At 50.0% G+C, this 19,102-nt stretch overlaps 1 protein-coding gene across 1 annotated transcript in view; it reads right to left on the bottom strand.

Annotated features, from left to right (window-relative positions):
* Window positions 1–17,146, bottom strand: part of LOC116955845 (uncharacterized) — a 117,727-nt gene extending 100,581 nt beyond the window's left edge. Inside the window, 1 exon segment of the mRNA XM_076053794.1 lies at window positions 16,802–17,146. The gene's annotated coding sequence lies outside the window, so the exon portion shown is untranslated.
* Window positions 17,147–19,102: the final 1,956 nt, after the last annotated feature.

Raw genomic sequence — 19,102 nt, 5'->3', positions numbered from 1 at the left:
TGTGACTATCCCAGGTCTGTGTGACGTCTATTCCTGTGTCTCTGTGTCTATCCCAGGTCTGTGTGACGTCTATTCCTGTGTCTCTGTGACTATCCAGGTCTGTGTGACATCTATTCCTGTGTCTCTGTGACTATCCCAGGTCTGTGTGACGTCTATTCCTGTGTCTCTGTGACTATCCCAGGTCTGTATGACGTCTATTCCTGTGTCTCTGTGACTATCCCAGGTCTGTGTGACATCTATTCCTGTGTCTCTGTGACTATCCCAGGTCTGTGTGACATCTATTCCTGTGTCTCTGTGTCTATCCCAGGTCTGTGTGACGTCTATTCCTGTGTCTCTGTGACTATCCCAGGTCTGTGTGACGTCTATTCCTGTGTCTCTGTGTCTATCCCAGGTCTGTGTGACGTCTATTCCTGTGTCTCTGTGTCTATCCCAGGTCTGTGTGACGTCTATTCCTGTGTCTCTGTGACTATCCCAGGTCTGTGTGACGTCTATTCCTGCGTCTCTGTGACTATCTCTGTGTCTATCCCAGGTCTGTGTGACGTCTATTCCTGCGTCTCTGTGACTATCTCTGTGTCTATCCCAGGTCTGTGTGACGTCTATTCCTGTGTCTCTGTGACTATCCCAGGTCTGTGTGACGTCTATTCCTGCGTCTCTGTGACTATCTCTGTGTCTATCCCAGGTCTGTGTGACATCTATTCCTGTGTCTCTGTGTCTATCCCAGGTCTGTGTGACATCTATTCCTGTGTCTCTGTGACTATCCCAGGTCTGTGTGGCGTCTATTCCTGTGTCTCTGTGTCTATCCCAGGTCTGTGTGACATCTATTCCTGTGTCTCTGTGTCTATCCCAGGTCTGTGTGGCATCTATTCCTGTGTCTCTGTGTCTATCCCAGGTCTGTGTGACGTCTATTCCTGTGTCTCTGTGACTATCCCAGGTCTGTGTGACGTCTATTCCTGTGTCTCTGTGTCTATCCCAGGTCTGTGTGACGTCTATTCCTGTGTCTCTGTGTCTATCCCAGGTCTGTGTGACGTCTATTCCTGTGTCTCTGTGACTATCCCAGGTCTGTGTGACGTCTATTCCTGCGTCTCTGTGACTATCTCTGTGTCTATCCCAGGTCTGTGTGACGTCTATTCCTGCGTCTCTGTGACTATCTCTGTGTCTATCCCAGGTCTGTGTGACGTCTATTCCTGTGTCTCTGTGACTATCCCAGGTCTGTGTGACGTCTATTCCTGCGTCTCTGTGACTATCTCTGTGTCTATCCCAGGTCTGTGTGACATCTATTCCTGTGTCTCTGTGACTATCTCTGTGTCTATCCCTGTAATGGGGAGCGGTGGCGGAGCGGTTAGCGCTACGCTGCGCTACGAACTCGGCGACCCAAGTTCGATTCCCGCTCGCCAGCGACGATTATCTGAACCCGGTGCTGGGCCTCCACCTAGGTCGACTCGGCCTCAAATGAGTACCCGGTGCTGTGTGTAAACATCGCCACCGGGGAGACAAAGGCGGCCGGGCGTGGTGCTGGCCACCCACCCCCTCGCGTGCCACAGTGCCGGTAGCCTTCATAGGTGCTGCTCACGAACAGCACTTGCCCCAACAGTCTGTTAAGGCTACACGGGGGGAGGGGAGTCTTTGTCTTTGTGGCCAGCACCATGTCTGACACCCACCTTTGTCTCCCCAGATCTGATCATTGTTGTTGCTGCTGTTGTTTTTTTTTTGTTCACACTCCAGCGAGTACGCATTCACGGCCGAGTTGACCTAGAGGAAGCCCAGAACCAGCTCCGGTTTTTTTTGTCCATCGCTCTCGCCCCACCGCTGCTGGCCGTGACCGGGAATCGAACTCGGATGGCCGACTCCGTCGTTGCAAGCGGGCTAACCGCTGCGCCACCGCTCCCCCACCTCCCCGCCACACACGCACGCCGCCATTGGACACTTAGTGACGGTGACGTCACCACAGGACTTGTGCCAGGCTAGGTGCACGGACACACGTTTGCAAATACTGTACGCTGCATACTCGACGATTGGTTTGTATAGTCACAGTCCATGTAGGCGTATGCGGTACTCAAATAAATAAATAAATAGCTTCTGAACTGGTGGAAAAAAATTCCACATTCTTATGACAGGGGGTCAAGTATGTCCACGATGTTATCGAGAAGTGTTGTACACACGTGTGCAATATTGTGTGTATATGCAGAATCTCCGTGTGTACATTAATGCCAATACACGTTGCGTGGCGAGTGTGCGTATGTGAGAGTGTACGAGTGAGGGTGTGCGGATGTACGCGTGTTGGGAGCGGTGGCGCAACGGTTAGCGCGCCCCGCTGCATACCCAGTCACCCGAGTTCGACTCCCGATCAAGGCCAATATCGGTGACGAAAATTCCGATCCTGTCCTGGACCTACCCCAGGTCGGCTCGGCCTCAAATAAGTACCAAATACGGTGCGTTAACCTCGGTATTGGGGGAGACAAAGGCGGTCAAGCAGGGTGCTGGCCACCCACCCCCTCGTGTACCGTTTCCGGCCTTCATAGGTGCTGCTCGCTAACAGCGCTTGCCCCTACAGTCTGCTAAGGCTACACGGGGCGTCTTTGTGGTATGTTGTGAGCAATACCACAGGCTGGATGCCCACCCTCACAGTCTGCGCTCACACCCTCAGCAGTGGCTGGCTGAGCGGGTGCAGGGAGCTGGTTACCCCTCAAACCATAAAACCTCATTAGCAAGGGACCGCGGAAAGAAAATAACAGCGCGTGTGCCGGAGAGGCCCTCAAGGGACGGGCTGAACACGGCCTGCCTCGGAGTTCCTCCAGAAACAATGGGCAATCTCAAGAGTCCGGCCACGTGGATTGTCCGAATTGAAGCTGCTGAAGAAAGGAGAGGGGAGGAGAGGCTGCCATTCCTCTGTCGGGAGCTGGACCCGTCACCACATGGACACTTTGTGGAAAGACAAGGGGCACAGTGGACTTATTCCGGTTCCAGTCGCCACCAGATGCGGACAGTCCTCGACTCGGGGAAGAATAACATCAGAGAGGATAGTGGCTCTTATCCTAAATATAAGGATTATGAAAGGGGGGCGTGAGTGTGCGGGGAGCGAGGTCTGAGACACCGTGAAGCCCTGGTTACCGTAGGCTCGCCTCCCCATCAACGTCAGCCGATCAATGGCGGTGGTGGCTTATGCCTCCATTAAAGATGAACATCAGTGCAGGGATACAGGCAAGGCTGATGAGGCAGATGACTTCTATGACCTGCCCCAAGCGCTGGTTAAAGTGGGCTCTGGTGATAGTCATCCTGTTGGGTGACTTTGATGCTCAAGTGGGTCATGATGCAGGCATCTAGGCTGGAGCGATTGGAAGGCATGGGCCAGATGAGCTCAATAACAACGCGAGGAGACTGCTAGACTTCTGTGAAGCCCATGAACCTGTAATCACCAACACGCTGTTTCTCCGCATCGGCGCATCCACACAACATCTAGGATGCACGCCGGATCCGAGCAGGAACATTGGCTGGTCTATGCAGTGACAGAACAGCGAATGCACGTCCTTGTCCTTGACACCGAAGCCTATCACGGAGATGATCTTCCCAATCATCATTGTCTTGTCATCTGTAAGCTGCGAAAGTAATGTCTCCGCTGCGGTGGTGGTGGGTGACCACTTTGGACCCCCACTCACAAACCCACAGTAGCCTGGTTTCAGCCAACTGTTGAAAGTTGTGATTGAGAGTTTGATCATCGATAGCAGCCCCCGCCCGCCACCTCTCTCGCGATCACAAATCGCTCTTCAACTCCATCACGAAAGTGACTTGCAGCACCACACCGATGACCATCCTTATTGAACTGTGACCCTCAGGAACAGGTTTTCAGGTTTGCTGAGCATTTCTGCGAGGTCTTGGGGGAGGGGAAATCCTCAGACCCAGATAACATCACGGCACAAGGTGGGGTTGACCCCGCGAGGGCTGCAGAACCTCAAATATTGGCGGAAGTGGCCATCACCCGTGAGTGGCAGGGTGATGAGCCCTCTCCTGAGGAAGTGCGAAGGGCGATCCAGACCCCAAAGCCAAACAAAACGCCACACGCAAGTGCTGAGGAAGAGGTGGCGTTTGTGTGCAGGACACCCTATTTGACATCATGACGACCACTTGGACCACAGGACAGGTTCTGCGGCATTGGAAGGATGCCCTGGCGGTCCCCCGTTTTGTAAAAAAAGGAAACCGCAATGATTGCCACAACTTACCGGGGCATCTTCCTCCTCGGTGTGCTAAGAAAAGTCCCGGCAATGGCTACTCGACAGCGCCTCGCCAGGAACGCCGGTTTCCGCAGAGGTGAATCGAATTTGAAAAGGCCCCACATCTCTGCATCACTGACCTGGTCAAGGACTTTGATGATACTATCAATAGGCCAGAGCTTAGGGTGGTTTTTGTTTTACTTTGTAGTTTCTTCTCACCATCGTTCAGGACCTTTGCAATGGTGAGCAGGCCCCGGGGAAAGATCCGTGGCCTGGAGGCCAGAGCCATTTTGGGCGCTGCGGTGGACAAATGTTTGCTACCTCGCCCGGTATGCAAGAGGTCGTGGGGGGTTCAATCCTGACCCCGGCACCTGTATATTTGGAGTTTGCGGTCTCTCTCCCTCCCTGTGGTTGCATGGATTTTTCTCCGGGTCCTCCGGATATTCCCTCCACATTTAGAAATACACGTTTAGAGTGATTCGGCTGCTGCTATACGTTTCCACATGATGAGCAACTTCGTTGAGCTATCACTTGCGATGGCCAGATCGCTTCTGCAAACGAGCTACACAGCTCAGTGGGCCTTACCTGGAAGTTTGGTTTAGTTGTATTTCCTGTTTCACTCTGCGGTGCGACGGGGACTTCCACTGACCCCGACACTACTCAACATATTTTTTCACCACGTATTTTGAGAAGATTTTTAATGGCTGTGCCGGAGAGGCACTTCCGTCTGGTACAGCAGATACAGTGGGAGGCTGATCGATGGCCGGGTACGGTAAAGGGATGGCTCCCTATTGGCGAACCATGTTTTGATTATTCAAATTATTTGGCTGCTATAAATGTCCACATGATAAGGAGATTCGCTGAGCGATCGTTTGTGGCCAGGTCGCTTCTGAAAAAAATCTAATAGCTCAGGGGGCTTGACCTGGTAAAATAAAAAAAATTGTTTACTTTAATTTGTATTTTTGGGGGGATTTGCTTACCTTTCTCAAACGTTGCACTCCTATCATGTTGCTGTATCGTCTGTTGTTGTAACATTCTTACCCGCCCCTACTGGACATCTGTGAAAAAAGCTTTATGGCTCAACGGATTCCCCCAGTATTAATACATTTTCTGATGCTTCTAATTCTGATGTTACGTGTGCTGCCGATCTGGCAATTGCTGCTCCCTCTGAGCAGCTGGAGGCTGTTCTGCTGAACCTGGAGCGTGCCACTAAGCGAGAGGGCCTTGACATCATCCCCAACAAGACAAAGGACCTGAACTTGGAAGTTTATGGCCATCAAAATATACACCCCCTCCCCCCGACTCCCCATGCGTCATGGGGCAGTTGTGGAGAGATTGGAGGGGTTCCTGTTCGTGGACAGTGTGCGCATGTACGGTACGTATGTTGAATTTCTTTCACACCGTATGTAGCCAACCGTGCCCAACGGTTTGGCAGCAGAGGTCTCGCTTCGAGTCAGTCGAGCGGCATTATGTTTTTCATCAGCTGCGTAACGCTGTGTGGAAGCTACCTGGCCTGTCGCTCCATGCAAAGCTTCGGGTGTATTCGGCCAGTGATGCCCTCTCTTCTCGATTCTTGCGGAACGTGGACACACATCTGTGTGGCCTTCCTACCATCCATCCTGAGTTTAACCAGGCTGGATTGTGTGAGGAGCTCACAGACACTTGAAAGACCTGGACACAGTCCCATCAGTGAACTCCTCTGGCAGGCGAGGCTGCGTTGGCTGGGTCATGTAGCCCGCATGCCCAGCCACCGCATGCCCAAGAAGATCCTATTTGGCCACATAGAGGGGGCTAGACAGGCACGGAATGGGCTAGAGAAGAGATGGACTAATGTGGTAGAGGATGTGGAGCTGAGTGGACTTGCCGATGACCGGTACCAGCATTGTCAAGATCGGCCTCTGTGGAGGAGGCTTAACCAGGCTGGATTGTGTGAGGAGCTCACAGACACTTGAAAGACCTGGACACAGTCCCATCAGTGAACTCCTCTGGCAGGCGAGGCTGCGTTGGCTGGGTCATGTAGCCCGCATGCCCAGCCACCGCATGCCCAAGAGGATCCTATTTGGCCACATAGAGGGGGCTAGACAGGCACGGAATGGGCTAGAGAAGAGATGGACTAATGTGGTAGAGGATGTGGAGCTGAGTGGACTTGCCGATGACCGGTACCAGCAGTGTCAAGATCGGCCTCTGTGGAGGAGGCTCGTGAAGGACGCTGCTGCTGCTGCTACTGGGCAGTTGGAGGCAGTCGCCCTCCAGCAACAACCGAGGGCAGAGCAGCGACGCTCACAACAACGAGCGAAGCGCCGGGCGGCTAAAACGCAGCAAGTTGGCACTATGGGGAAGAACACAGTTGGTGCATCTGCCAGTCATCTCAGTGAGTCAACCAATGACACCCGGGTGGGTCTGTCTCATCTCCTGCCAGCAACCAACCTTCCAAACTTCACATGGCCTCAAAGTGCACCCCGCTTGGCACAAGTGCTGGGGTGATGTCACCGCCAAATGGCAACTTCCGTTGTTGTGGGCTCTCTCAGATTGTACGTCCGTGTGTACGCGCACGCTTTTTGTGTATCTGTGGTGAGCCGGCAGAGCAAGGGTTAGCACGCTGCGCTTAAATTCGGCAACCCGAGTTCGATTCCCGCTCACTGCCAACTTCAAGCGACGATTATCTGAACCGGTTCCTGGGCCTCCTCCCCGCTCGTCGACTCGGCCTCATATGGGTACCTGGTGCGGCGGTGTGTAAACATCGCTACACGGTGTGTAGTAGACATCGCTACTCTGTGTGTAGTAGACATCGCTACTCTGTGTGTAGTAGACATCGCTACATGGTGTGTAGTAAACACCGCTACATGGTGTGTAGTAAACACCGCTACACGGTGTGTAGTAGACATCGCTACTCTGTGTGTAGTAGACATCGCTACACGGTGTGTAGTAAACATCGCTACATGGTGTGTAGTAAACATCGCTACATGGTGTGTAGTAAACATCGCTACACGGTGTGTAGTAAACACCGCTACACGGTGTGTAGTAGACATCGCTACTCTGTGTGTAGTAAACATCGCTACACTGTGTGTAGTAAACATCGCTACACGGTGTGTAGTAGACATCGCTACATGGTGTGTAGTAAACATCGCTACACGGTGTGTAGTAGACATCGCTACTCTGTGTGTAGTAGACATCGCTACTCTGTGTGTAGTAAACATCGCTACTCTGTGTGTAGTAAACATCGCTACATGGTGTGTAGTAAACATCGCTACATGGTGTGTAGTAAACACCGCTACATGGTGTGTAGTAAACATCGCTACACGGTATGTAGTAAACATCACTACACTGTGTGTAGTAGACATCGCTACTCTGTGTGTAGTAAACATCGCTACTCTGTGTGTAGTAAACATCGCTACTCTGTGTGTAGTAAACACCGCTACATGGTGTGTAGTAAACACCGCTACTCTGTGTGTAGTAGACATCGCTACACTGTGTGTAGTAGACATCGCTACTCTGTGTGTAGTAAACATCGCTACTCTGTGTGTAGTAAACATCGCTACATGGTGTGTAGTAGACATCGCTACACGGTGTGTAGTAGACATCGCTACATGGTGTGTAGTAGACATCGCTACTCTGTGTGTAGTAGACATCGCTACTCTGTGTGTAGTAAACACCGCTACATGGTGTGTAGTAAACACCGCTACATGGTGTGTAGTAAACATCGCTACTCTGTGTGTAGTAAACACCGCTACACGGTGTGTAGTAAACATCGCTACTCTGTGTGTAGTAAACATCGCTACACGGTGTGTAGTAGACATCGCTACTCTGTGTGTAGTAGACATCGCTACTCTGTGTGTAGTGAACATCGCTACACTGTGTGTAGTAAACATCGCTACTCTGTGTGTAGTAGACATCGCTACTCTGTGTGTAGTGAACATCGCTACTCTGTGTGTAGTGAACATCGCTACTCTGTGTGTAGTGAACATCGCTACACTGTGTGTAGTAAACATCGCTACACGATGTGTAGTAGACATCGCTACACGGTGTGTAGTAGACATCGCTACACTGTGTGTAGTAGACATCGCTACTCTGTGTGTAGTAAACATCGCTACTCTGTGTGTAGTAGACATCGCTACTCTGTGTGTAGTAAACATCGCTACTCTGTGTGTAGTAGACATCGCTACTCTGTGTGTAGTAAACATCGCTACTCTGTGTGTAGTAAACATCGCTACACGGTGTGTAGTAAACATCGCTACTCTGTGTGTAGTAGACATCGCTACATGGTGTGTAGTAAACATCGCTACATGGTGTGTAGTAAACATCGCTACACGGTGTGTAGTAAACATCGCTACACGGTGTGTAGTAGACATCGCTACACGGTGTGTAGTAAACATCGCTACTCTGTGTGTAGTAGACATCGCTACACGGTGTGTAGTAGACATCGCTACACTGTGTGTAGTAAACATCGCTACATGGTGTGTAGTAAACACCGCTACATGGTGTGTAGTAAACATCACTACACTGTGTGTAGTAGACATCACTACTCTGTGTGTAGTAAACATCGCTACATGGTGTGTAGTAAACATCGCTACATGGTGTGTAGTAAACACCGCTACATGGTGTGTAGTAAACATCGCTACATGGTGTGTAGTAAACACCGCTACATGGTGTGTAGTAAACATCGCTACACGGTATGTAGTAAACATCACTACACTGTGTGTAGTAGACATCGCTACTCTGTGTGTAGTAAACATCGCTACTCTGTGTGTAGTAAACATCGCTACTCTGTGTGTAGTAAACACCGCTACATGGTGTGTAGTAAACACCGCTACTCTGTGTGTAGTAGACATCGCTACACTGTGTGTAGTAGACATCGCTACTCTGTGTGTAGTAAACATCGCTACTCTGTGTGTAGTAAACATCGCTACATGGTGTGTAGTAGACATCGCTACACGGTGTGTAGTAGACATCGCTACATGGTGTGTAGTAGACATCGCTACTCTGTGTGTAGTAGACATCGCTACTCTGTGTGTAGTAAACACCGCTACATGGTGTGTAGTAAACACCGCTACATGGTGTGTAGTAAACATCGCTACTCTGTGTGTAGTAAACACCGCTACACGGTGTGTAGTAAACATCGCTACTCTGTGTGTAGTAAACATCGCTACACGGTGTGTAGTAGACATCGCTACTCTGTGTGTAGTAGACATCGCTACTCTGTGTGTAGTGAACATCGCTACACTGTGTGTAGTAAACATCGCTACTCTGTGTGTAGTAGACATCGCTACTCTGTGTGTAGTGAACATCGCTACTCTGTGTGTAGTGAACATCGCTACTCTGTGTGTAGTGAACATCGCTACACTGTGTGTAGTAAACATCGCTACACGATGTGTAGTAGACATCGCTACACGGTGTGTAGTAGACATCGCTACACTGTGTGTAGTAGACATCGCTACTCTGTGTGTAGTAAACATCGCTACTCTGTGTGTAGTAGACATCGCTACTCTGTGTGTAGTAAACATCGCTACTCTGTGTGTAGTAGACATCGCTACTCTGTGTGTAGTAAACATCGCTACTCTGTGTGTAGTAAACATCGCTACACGGTGTGTAGTAAACATCGCTACTCTGTGTGTAGTAGACATCGCTACATGGTGTGTAGTAAACATCGCTACATGGTGTGTAGTAAACATCGCTACACGGTGTGTAGTAAACATCGCTACACGGTGTGTAGTAGACATCGCTACACGGTGTGTAGTAAACATCGCTACTCTGTGTGTAGTAGACATCGCTACACGGTGTGTAGTAGACATCGCTACACTGTGTGTAGTAAACATCGCTACACTGTGTGTAGTAAACATCGCTACTCTGTGTGTAGTAGACATCGCTACACTGTGTGTAGTAAACATCGCTACTCTGTGTGTAGTAAACATCACTACTCTGTGTGTAGTAAACATCGCTACTCTGTATGTAGTAGACATCGCTACACTGTGTGTGGTAAACATCGCTACACTGTGTGTAGTAGACATCGCTACTCTGTGTGTAGTAAACATCGCTACACGGTGTGTAGTAAACATCGCTACACGGTGTGTAGTAAACATCGCTACTCTGTGTGTAGTAAACATCGCTACACTGTGTGTAGTAGACATTGCTACACGGTGTGTAGTAAACATCGCTACTCTGTGTGTAGTAAACATCGCTACACTGTGTGTAATAGACATCGCTACTCTGTGTGTAGTAGACATCGCTACTCTGTGTGTAGTAAACATCGCTACTCTGTGTGTAGTAGACATCGCTACACGGTGTGTAGTAGACATCGCTACACTGTGTGTAGTAAACATCGCTACACGGTGTGTAGTAAACATCGCTACACTGTGTGTAGTAAACATCGCTACTCTGTGTGTAGTAAACATCGCTACACTGTGTGTAGTAAACATCGCTACTCTGTGTGTAGTAGACATCGCTACACGGTGTGTAGTAAACATCGCTACACTGTGTGTAGTACATCGCTACACTGTGTGTAGTAAACATCGCTACACTGTGTGTAGTAAACATCGCTACTCTGTGTGTAGTAGACATCGCTACACGGTGTGTAGTAGACATCGCTACTCTGTGTAGTAAACATCGCTACTCTGTGTGTAGTAGACATCGCTACTCTGTGTGTAGTAAACACCGCTACTCTGTGTAGTAGACATCGCTACACTGTGTGTAGTAGACATCGCTACTCTGTGTGTAGTAAACATCGCTACTCTGTGTGTAGTAGACATCGCTACACTGTGTGTAGTAAACATCGCTACTCTGTGTGTAGTAAACATCGCTACACGGTGTGTAGTAAACATCGCTACTCTGTGTGTAGTAGACATCGCTACACTGTGTGTAGTAGACATCGCTACTCTGTGTGTAGTAAACACCGCTACTCTGTGTGTAGTAGACATCGCTACACTGTGTGTAGTAAACATCACTACTCTGTGTGTAGTAGACATCGCTACTCTGTGTGTAGTAAACATCGCTACACGGTGTGTAGTAAACACCGCTACTCTGTGTGTAGTAAACATCGCTACACGGTGTGTAGTAAACATCGCTACTCTGTGTGTAGTAGACATCGCTACACTGTGTGTAGTAAACACCGCTACTCTGTGTGTAGTAGACATCGCTACACTGTGTGTAGTAAACATCGCTACACGGTGTGTAGTAAACACCGCTACATGGTGTGTAGTAAACACCGCTACATGGTGTGTAGTAGACATCACTACACTGTGTGTAGTAAACATCGCTACACTGTGTGTAGTAGACATCGCTACTCTGTGTGTAGTAAACATCGCTACACGGTGTGTAGTAAACATCGCTACTCTGTGTGTAGTAGACATCGCTACACTGTGTGTAGTAGACATCGCTACTCTGTGTGTAGTAAACATCGCTACTCTGTGTGTAGTAGACATCGCTACTCTGTGTGTAGTAAACATCGCTACTCTGTGTGTAGTAAACACCGCTACACGGTGTGTAGTAAACATCGCTACTCTGTGTGTAGTAAACATCGCTACACGGTGTGTAGTAAACATCGCTACTCTGTGTGTAGTAGACATCGCTACACTGTGTGTAGTAGACATCGCTACTCTGTGTGTAGTAAACATCGCTACTCTGTGTGTAGTAAACATCGCTACTCTGTGTGTAGTAAACATCGCTACTCTGTGTGTAGTAAACATCGCTACACTGTGTGTAGTAAACATCGCTACTCTGTGTGTAGTAGACATCACTACACTGTGTGTAGTAAAGATCGCTACTCTGTGTGTAGTAGACATCGCTACACGGTGTGTAGTAGACATCGCTACACTGTGTGTAGTAGACATCGCTACTCTGTGTGTAGTAAACATCGCTACACGGTGTGTAGTAGACATCGCTACTCTGTGTGTAGTAGACATCGCTACTCTGTGTGTAGTAGACATCGCTACTCTGTGTGTAGTAGACATCGCTACTCTGTGTGTAGTAAACATCGCTACACGGTGTGTAGTAGATATCGCTACTCTGTGTGTAGTAGACATCGCTACTCTGTGTGTAGTAAACATCGCTACTCTGTGTGTAGTAAACATCGCTACTCTGTGTGTAGTAGACATCGCTACACTGTGTGTAGTAGACATCACTACACTGTGTGTAGTAAACATCGCTACTCTGTGTGTAGTAGACATCGCTACTCTGTGTGTAGTAGACATCGCTACTCTGTGTGTAGTAGACATCGCTACACGGTGTGTAGTAGACATCGCTACACTGTGTGTAGTAGACATCGCTACACTGTGTGTAGTAAACATCGCTACTCTGTGTGTAGTAAACATCGCTACTCTGTGTGTAGTAGACATCGCTACACTGTGTGTAGTAGACATCGCTACTCTGTGTGTAGTAAACATCGCTACACTGTGTGTAGTAAACATCGCTACACGGTATGTAGTAGACATCACTACACTGTGTGTAGTAGACATTGCTACACGGTGTGTAGTAGACATCGCTACACTGTGTGTAGTAAACATCGCTACTCTGTGTGTAGTAGACATCGCTACACGGTGTGTAGTAGACATCACTACTCTGTGTGTAGTAGACATCGCTACACCATCTCGTGTACCGTTCCTACATTCACGGGGGCTGCTGCTCGCTAACAGCACTTGCCCCAACAGCCTGTTAAGGCTACACGGGGGACCTTTGTCTCTTTTTGTGTGTACCATGTGTCTCAATGTCGACATCTCGACATGCGTCTTCATGTTTGTGTATCTTGGGGCATCTTCCTGTGTAGGAATCTCTGTTTATTTCGCTGTATCTCTTTGTGTATCTCTATGTGTCTCTGTGTCTCTGTGTATCTCTATGTGTGTCTGTGTATTTCTACGTGTCTCTATGTATATCTGTGTATCTCTATGTGTCTCTGTGTATCATTATGTATCTCTATGTATCTCTAGGTGTATCTATGTGTCTCTGTGTATCTCTGTGTCTCTGTGTATCTCTATGTGTCTCTGTGTCTCTATGTATATCTATGTGTCTCTGTGTATTTCTACGTGTCTCTATGTATATCTGTGTATCTCTATGTATCTCTAGGTGTCTCTATGTGTCTCTGTGTATCTCTATGTGTCTCTGTGTATCTCTATGTATCTATGTGTATCTCTATGTGTCTCTGTGTATCTCTATGTGTCTCTGTGTAATTCTACGTGTCTCTATGTATATCTGTGTATCTCTATGTGTCTCTGTGTCTCTGTGTATCTATGTGTCTCTGTGTATCTATGTGTCTCTGTGTATCTATGTGTCTCTGTGTATCTCTACGTGTCTCTGTGTGTCTCTATGTGTCCCTATGTGTCCCTATGTGTCCCTGTGTGTCTATGTGTCTCTGTGTATCTATGTGTCTCTGTGCATCTATGTGTCTCTGTGTATCTCTATGTGTCTCTGTGTATCTCTATGTGTCTCTGTGTATCTCTATGTGTCTCTGTGTATTTCTAAGTGTCTCTGTATATCTGTGTATCTCTATGTGTCTCTGTGTCTCTGTGTATCTCTATGTGTCTCTGTGTATTTCTACGTGTCTCTGTATATCTGTGTATCTCTATGTATCTCTGTGTGTCCCTGTGTGTCCCTGTGTGTCTCTATGTGTCTCTGTGTGTCCCTGTGTGTCTCAGTGTATTTCTATGTGTCCCTATGTGTCTCTGTGTGTCTCTGTGTATCTCTATGTGTCTCTATGTGTCTCTGTGTGTCCCTGTGTGTCTCTATGTGTCTCTGTGTGTCCCTGTGTGTCCCTGTGTGTCCCTGTGTGTCTCTGTGTGTCCCTGTGTGTCTCTATGTGTCTCAGTATGTCCCTGTGTGTCTCTGTGTATTTCTATGTGTCCCTATGTGTCTCTGTGTGTCTCTGTGTATCTCTATGTGTCTCTATGTGTCTCTGTGTGTCCCTGTGTGTCCCTATGTGTCCCTGTGTGTCCCTGTGTGTCTCTATGTGTCTCTGTGTGTCCCTGTGTGTCCCTGTGTGTCTCTATGTGTCTCTGTGTGTCTCTGTGTGTCTCTATGTGTCTCTGTGTGTCCCTGTGTGTCCCTGTGTCTCTGTGTGTCCCTGTGTGTCCCTGTGTGTCTCTATGTGTCCCTGTGTGTCTCTATGTGTCTCTGTGTGTCCCTGTGTGTCCCTGTGTGTCTCTGTGTGTCTCTGTCTATCTCTATGTATCTCTATGTGTCTCTGTGTGTCTCTGTCTATCTCTATGTGTCTCTGTGTGTCTCTGTCTATCTCTGTGTATCTCTGTCTATCTCTATGTATCTCTATGTGTCTCTGTGTGTCTCTGTCTATCTCTATGTATCTCTGTGTCTCTGTGCGTCTCTGTCTATCTCTATGTGTCGCTGTGTGTCTCTGTCTATCTCTGTGTATCTCTGTCTATCTCTATGTATCTCTATGTATCTCTGTGTGTCTCTGTCTATCTCTGTGTCTCTGTGTGTCTCTGTGTATCTCTGTGTATCTCTATCTATCTCTGTGTATCTCTATGTATCTCTATGTATCTCTGTGTGTCTCTGTCTATCTCTATGTGTCTCTGTGTCTCTGTCTATCTCTGTGTCTCTGTCTATCTCTGTGTATCTCTATGTATCTCTATGTATCTCTGTGTGTCTCTGTGTATCTATGTGTGTCTCTATGTGTCTCTGTGTATCTCTGTGTCTCTGTGTGTCTCTGTGTGTCTCTGTGTATCTCTATGTGTATTTCTGTGTATATCTGTGTGTCTCTGTGTATCTCTGTGTCTCTGTGTATCTGTGTCTCTATGTGTATCTCTATGTGTCTCTGTGTGTCTCTGTGTCTGTGATGTGTACCTCTACATCTGTGTGTATGCCTACTGTATGTGTCTGTCTCACTGTACACACACCTCGTCTGTCTCACTGTACACACACCTCGTCTGTCTCACTGTACACACCTCGCCTCTCACTGTACACACCTCGTCCGTCTCACTGTACACACCTCGTCCGTCTCACTGTACACACCTCGTCTGTCTCACTGTACACACCTCGTCTGTCTCACTGTACACACCTCGTCTGTCTCACTGTACACACCTCGTCTGTCTCACTGTACACACCTCGTCTGTCTCACTGTACACACCTCCTCTGTCTCACTGTACACATACCTCGTCTGTCTCACTGTACACACCTCGCCTCTCACTGTACACACCTCGTCCGTCTCACTGTACACACCTCGTCTGTCTCACTGTACACACACCTCGCCTCTCACTGTACACACCTCGTCTGTCTCACTGTACACACACCTCGTCTGTCTCACTGTACACACCTCGTCCGTCTCACTGTACACACCTCGTCTGTCTCACTGTACACACACCTCGCCTCTCACTGTACACAAACCTCGTCTGTCTCACTGTACACACACCTCGTCTGTCTCACTGTACACACCTCGTCTGTCTCACTGTACACACCTCGTCTGTCTCACTGTACACACCTCGTCTGTCTCACTGTACACACACCTCGTCTGTCTCACTGTACACACCTCGTCTGTCTCACTGTACACACCTCGTCTGTCTCACTGTACACACCTCGTCTGCCTCACTGTACACACCTCGTCTGCCTCACTGTACACACCTCGTCTGCCTCACTGTACACACACCTCGTCTGTCTCACTGTACACACCTCTGTCTCACTGTACACACCTCGTCTGTCTCACTGTACACACCTCGTCTGTCTCACTGTACACACACCTCGTCTGTCTCACTGTACACACACCTCGTCTGTCTCACTGTACACACCTCGTCCGTCTCACTGTACGCACACCTCGTCTGTCTCACTGTACACACACCTCGTCCGTCTCACTGTACACTCCTCGTCTGCCTCACTGTACACACACCTCGTCCATCTCACTGTACACACCTCGTCTGTCTGCCTCACTGTACACACACCTCGTCTGTCTCACTGTACACACCTCGTCTGTCTGCCTCACTGTACACACACCTCGTCCGTCTCACTGTACACACCTCGTCTGTCTCACTGTACACACACCTCGTCCGTCTCACTGTACACACCTCGCCTCTCACTGTACACACACCTCGTCTGTCTCACTGTACACAAACCTCGTCTGTCTCACTGTACACACACCTCGTCCGTCTCACTGTACACACCTCGTCTGCCTCACTGTACACACACCTCGTCTGTCTCACTGTACACACACATCGTCCGTCTCACTGTACACACCTCGTCTGTCTCACTGTACACACCTCGTCTGTCTCACTGTACACACCTCGTCTGCCGCACTGTACACACACCTCGTCTGTCTCACTGTACACACCTCGTCTGTCTCACTGTACACACACCTCGTCTGTCTCACTGTACACACACCTCGTCTGTATCACTGTACACACACCTCGTCTGCCGCACTGTACACACACCTCGTCTGTCTCACTGTACACACCTCGTCTGTCTCACTGTACACACCTCGTCTGTCTCACTGTACACACCTCGTCTGTCTCACTGTACACACACCTCGTCTGTCTCACTGTACACACACCTCGTCTGTCTCACTGTACACACACCTCGTCTGCCTCACTGTACACACCTCGCCTCTCACTGTACACACACCTCGTCTGTCTCACTGTACACACCTCGTCGTCCCCACCTCGTCTCCTCACCTCCTCGTCTCCTTGTCTTGTCACCGCCTCGCCTTCTCACCACCTCCTCGTCTCTTCCTCACCACCACCTCTTCCTCACCTCCTCACCACCTCCTCGTCTCTTCCTCCTCGTCGTCTCCTCACCACCTCCTCCTCTCCTCCACCTCGCGGTCTCTTCCTCACCACTCCCACCTCACCACTCCCACCTCACCTCCTCACCACCTCTTCCTCACCTCCTCACCACCTCCTCACCACCTCCTCACGACCTCCTCCTCCTCCTCGTCGTCGTCGTCTCCCCGCGCTGCGCTCAGCCACAATGCGGGGCGCGAGACGCGCGCGCGCGACTTCGCACTGCGCATGCGCGGGGCCACGCGCAGGGCGGGGCCTGTGGCGGGGGAGGGGCGGCGGTGGAGTTGCCGGGGGGTGGGGGGGGGCGACGTGGGGGGAGGGGATGGAGGAGGAGAGGGATCTGTGTGATGAGGGTGTCAGTGTCGTAGACGTATGTGTGTGTGTGTCTCTGTCTGTGTGTGTCTGTGTGTGTGTCTGTCTGTGTGTTGTGGAGAGCGATAGTGTAGCGGTTAGCTCGCTGAGCTATGAACCCGGCGACACGGGTTCGATTCCCGCTCACGGCCAACACCAGTGACAATTATCTGAACCGGTCCCGGGCCTCCCCTAGGTCGACTCAGCCTCAAATGAGTACCTGGTGCGGTGTGTAAAAATTGCCACTAGGGAGACAAAGGCGGTCGGGCGTGGTGCTGGCCACCCACCCCCTCGTGTACCGTTCCGGCCTTCATAGGTGCTCGCTAACAGCACTTGCCCCTACAGTCTGTTAAGGCTATACGGGGATCTTTATCTTTGTCTGTCTGTGCGTCTGTCTGTGCGTCTGTCTGTGCGTGTGTCTGTGCGTGTGTCTGTGTCTGTGCGTGTCTGTGTCTGTGTCTGTGCGTGTCTGTGTCTGTGCGTGTCTGTGTCTGTGCGTGTGTGTGTCTCAGGGTGCACATAGCCTGGCACAAGCGTGTGCCGGAGGCACCAGGAGGTTGAATCTCTACCCTCGGGGCTCCTCCAGAAACAACGAAAAGCCACTACGGATGGCCACGTGGAATGTTCGAACGCTCACTGCGGAGGAGAGGCTGCCACTCCTCTGTCGGGAGCTGGACCGGTACCACCTGGATCTCTGTGGCATTCAAGAGGTCTGGTGGACCGGTTCTGGCTCCTGCCACCATGAGGGGTGGACAGTCCTCTACTCGGGGCAGCAGACTGCCAAACAAGCAGACTGTGTGTGTCTGTTTGTGTGTGTCTGTGTTTGTCTGTGTGTGTGTCTGTTGTGAGGAGCGATAGTGTACTCCCATCAACCTGAGGCGAAGTGGTGGTCGTGGTTACTTATGCCACCACCGAAGACGAACATCGGGGGAGGGATCTATGACCTCCTGTCACAGGTGCTGGCTAAAGTGACTCGAGTTGGTCATGATGCTGGCACCTGGTCTGGAGTGATTGGAGGGCATGGGCCAAATTAGCTCAATAACAACGGTAGGAGGCTGCTAGATTTTTGTGCAGCCCATGGGCTTGTAATTACCAACACGCTGTTCCGGCATCGGCGCATCCACACAACATCATGGATGCATGCCGGGTCCAAGCAAGAACATCTGCTGGACTACATAGTGACGGACCAGCGGATGCGAGCCCATGTCCTTGACACCAGGACCTACCGTGGAGCTGATCTGCCCTCTGACCATCGACTAGTCATCTGTAAGATGCGCGTGCCATTCTTCCACTCCGGTGGTGGGTGTACACCCAGGACCCCATTCCAACCTAAAGTGGCCTGGTCTCAGTTATCTGATCAAAGTTGCAAGCGAGAATTTCATCATCGGTTGCGGCTGGGGTTGGCATCGTCCCCCACTCCTGATGTCGAGGGTAAATGGGTGAGGTTTAGGACTGTGACTCATGTAGCTGCAATGGCTGCTTTGGGTAGGCGGTCCAGACCTCTCCAGAGACCCTGGCTGACAGAGGAGGTGTTCAGGATAGTTGAGAAAAAGCGACGGGCCCACTGTCATCGGCTACAGAATCCCACGTCAGAGAATGAGGAGGCTTACCGCAGCCTTCGCTCGGAGGTTCGGAGAGCCGTGAGGCGCTGCAAGGATGGGTGGTGGTCGCGGGTTGCTGAGGAGATGGAGTCTGCCTTAGTGGCCCGCGATCACAATTCTCTATTTAACTCCATCAAAAAGGTAACCTGCAGCGCCACACCTATTACCATCATTAGGGGAAAAAAACGGTGATCCAATCTCCGACCCCCGGGAACAGGTTTGCAGATTTGCTGAGCATTTC

The sequence above is a fragment of the Petromyzon marinus genome, chromosome 62 (genome assembly GCF_048934315.1).
Source record: "Petromyzon marinus isolate PM22_M1 ecotype Great Lakes invasive population chromosome 62, UKy_Petmar_22M1.pri1.0, whole genome shotgun sequence".
Lineage (NCBI taxonomy): Eukaryota > Metazoa > Chordata > Hyperoartia > Petromyzontiformes > Petromyzontidae > Petromyzon > Petromyzon marinus.
Note: the sequence above shows the minus strand (reverse complement) of the source record. Positions and strands in the feature narration are given on the sequence as shown.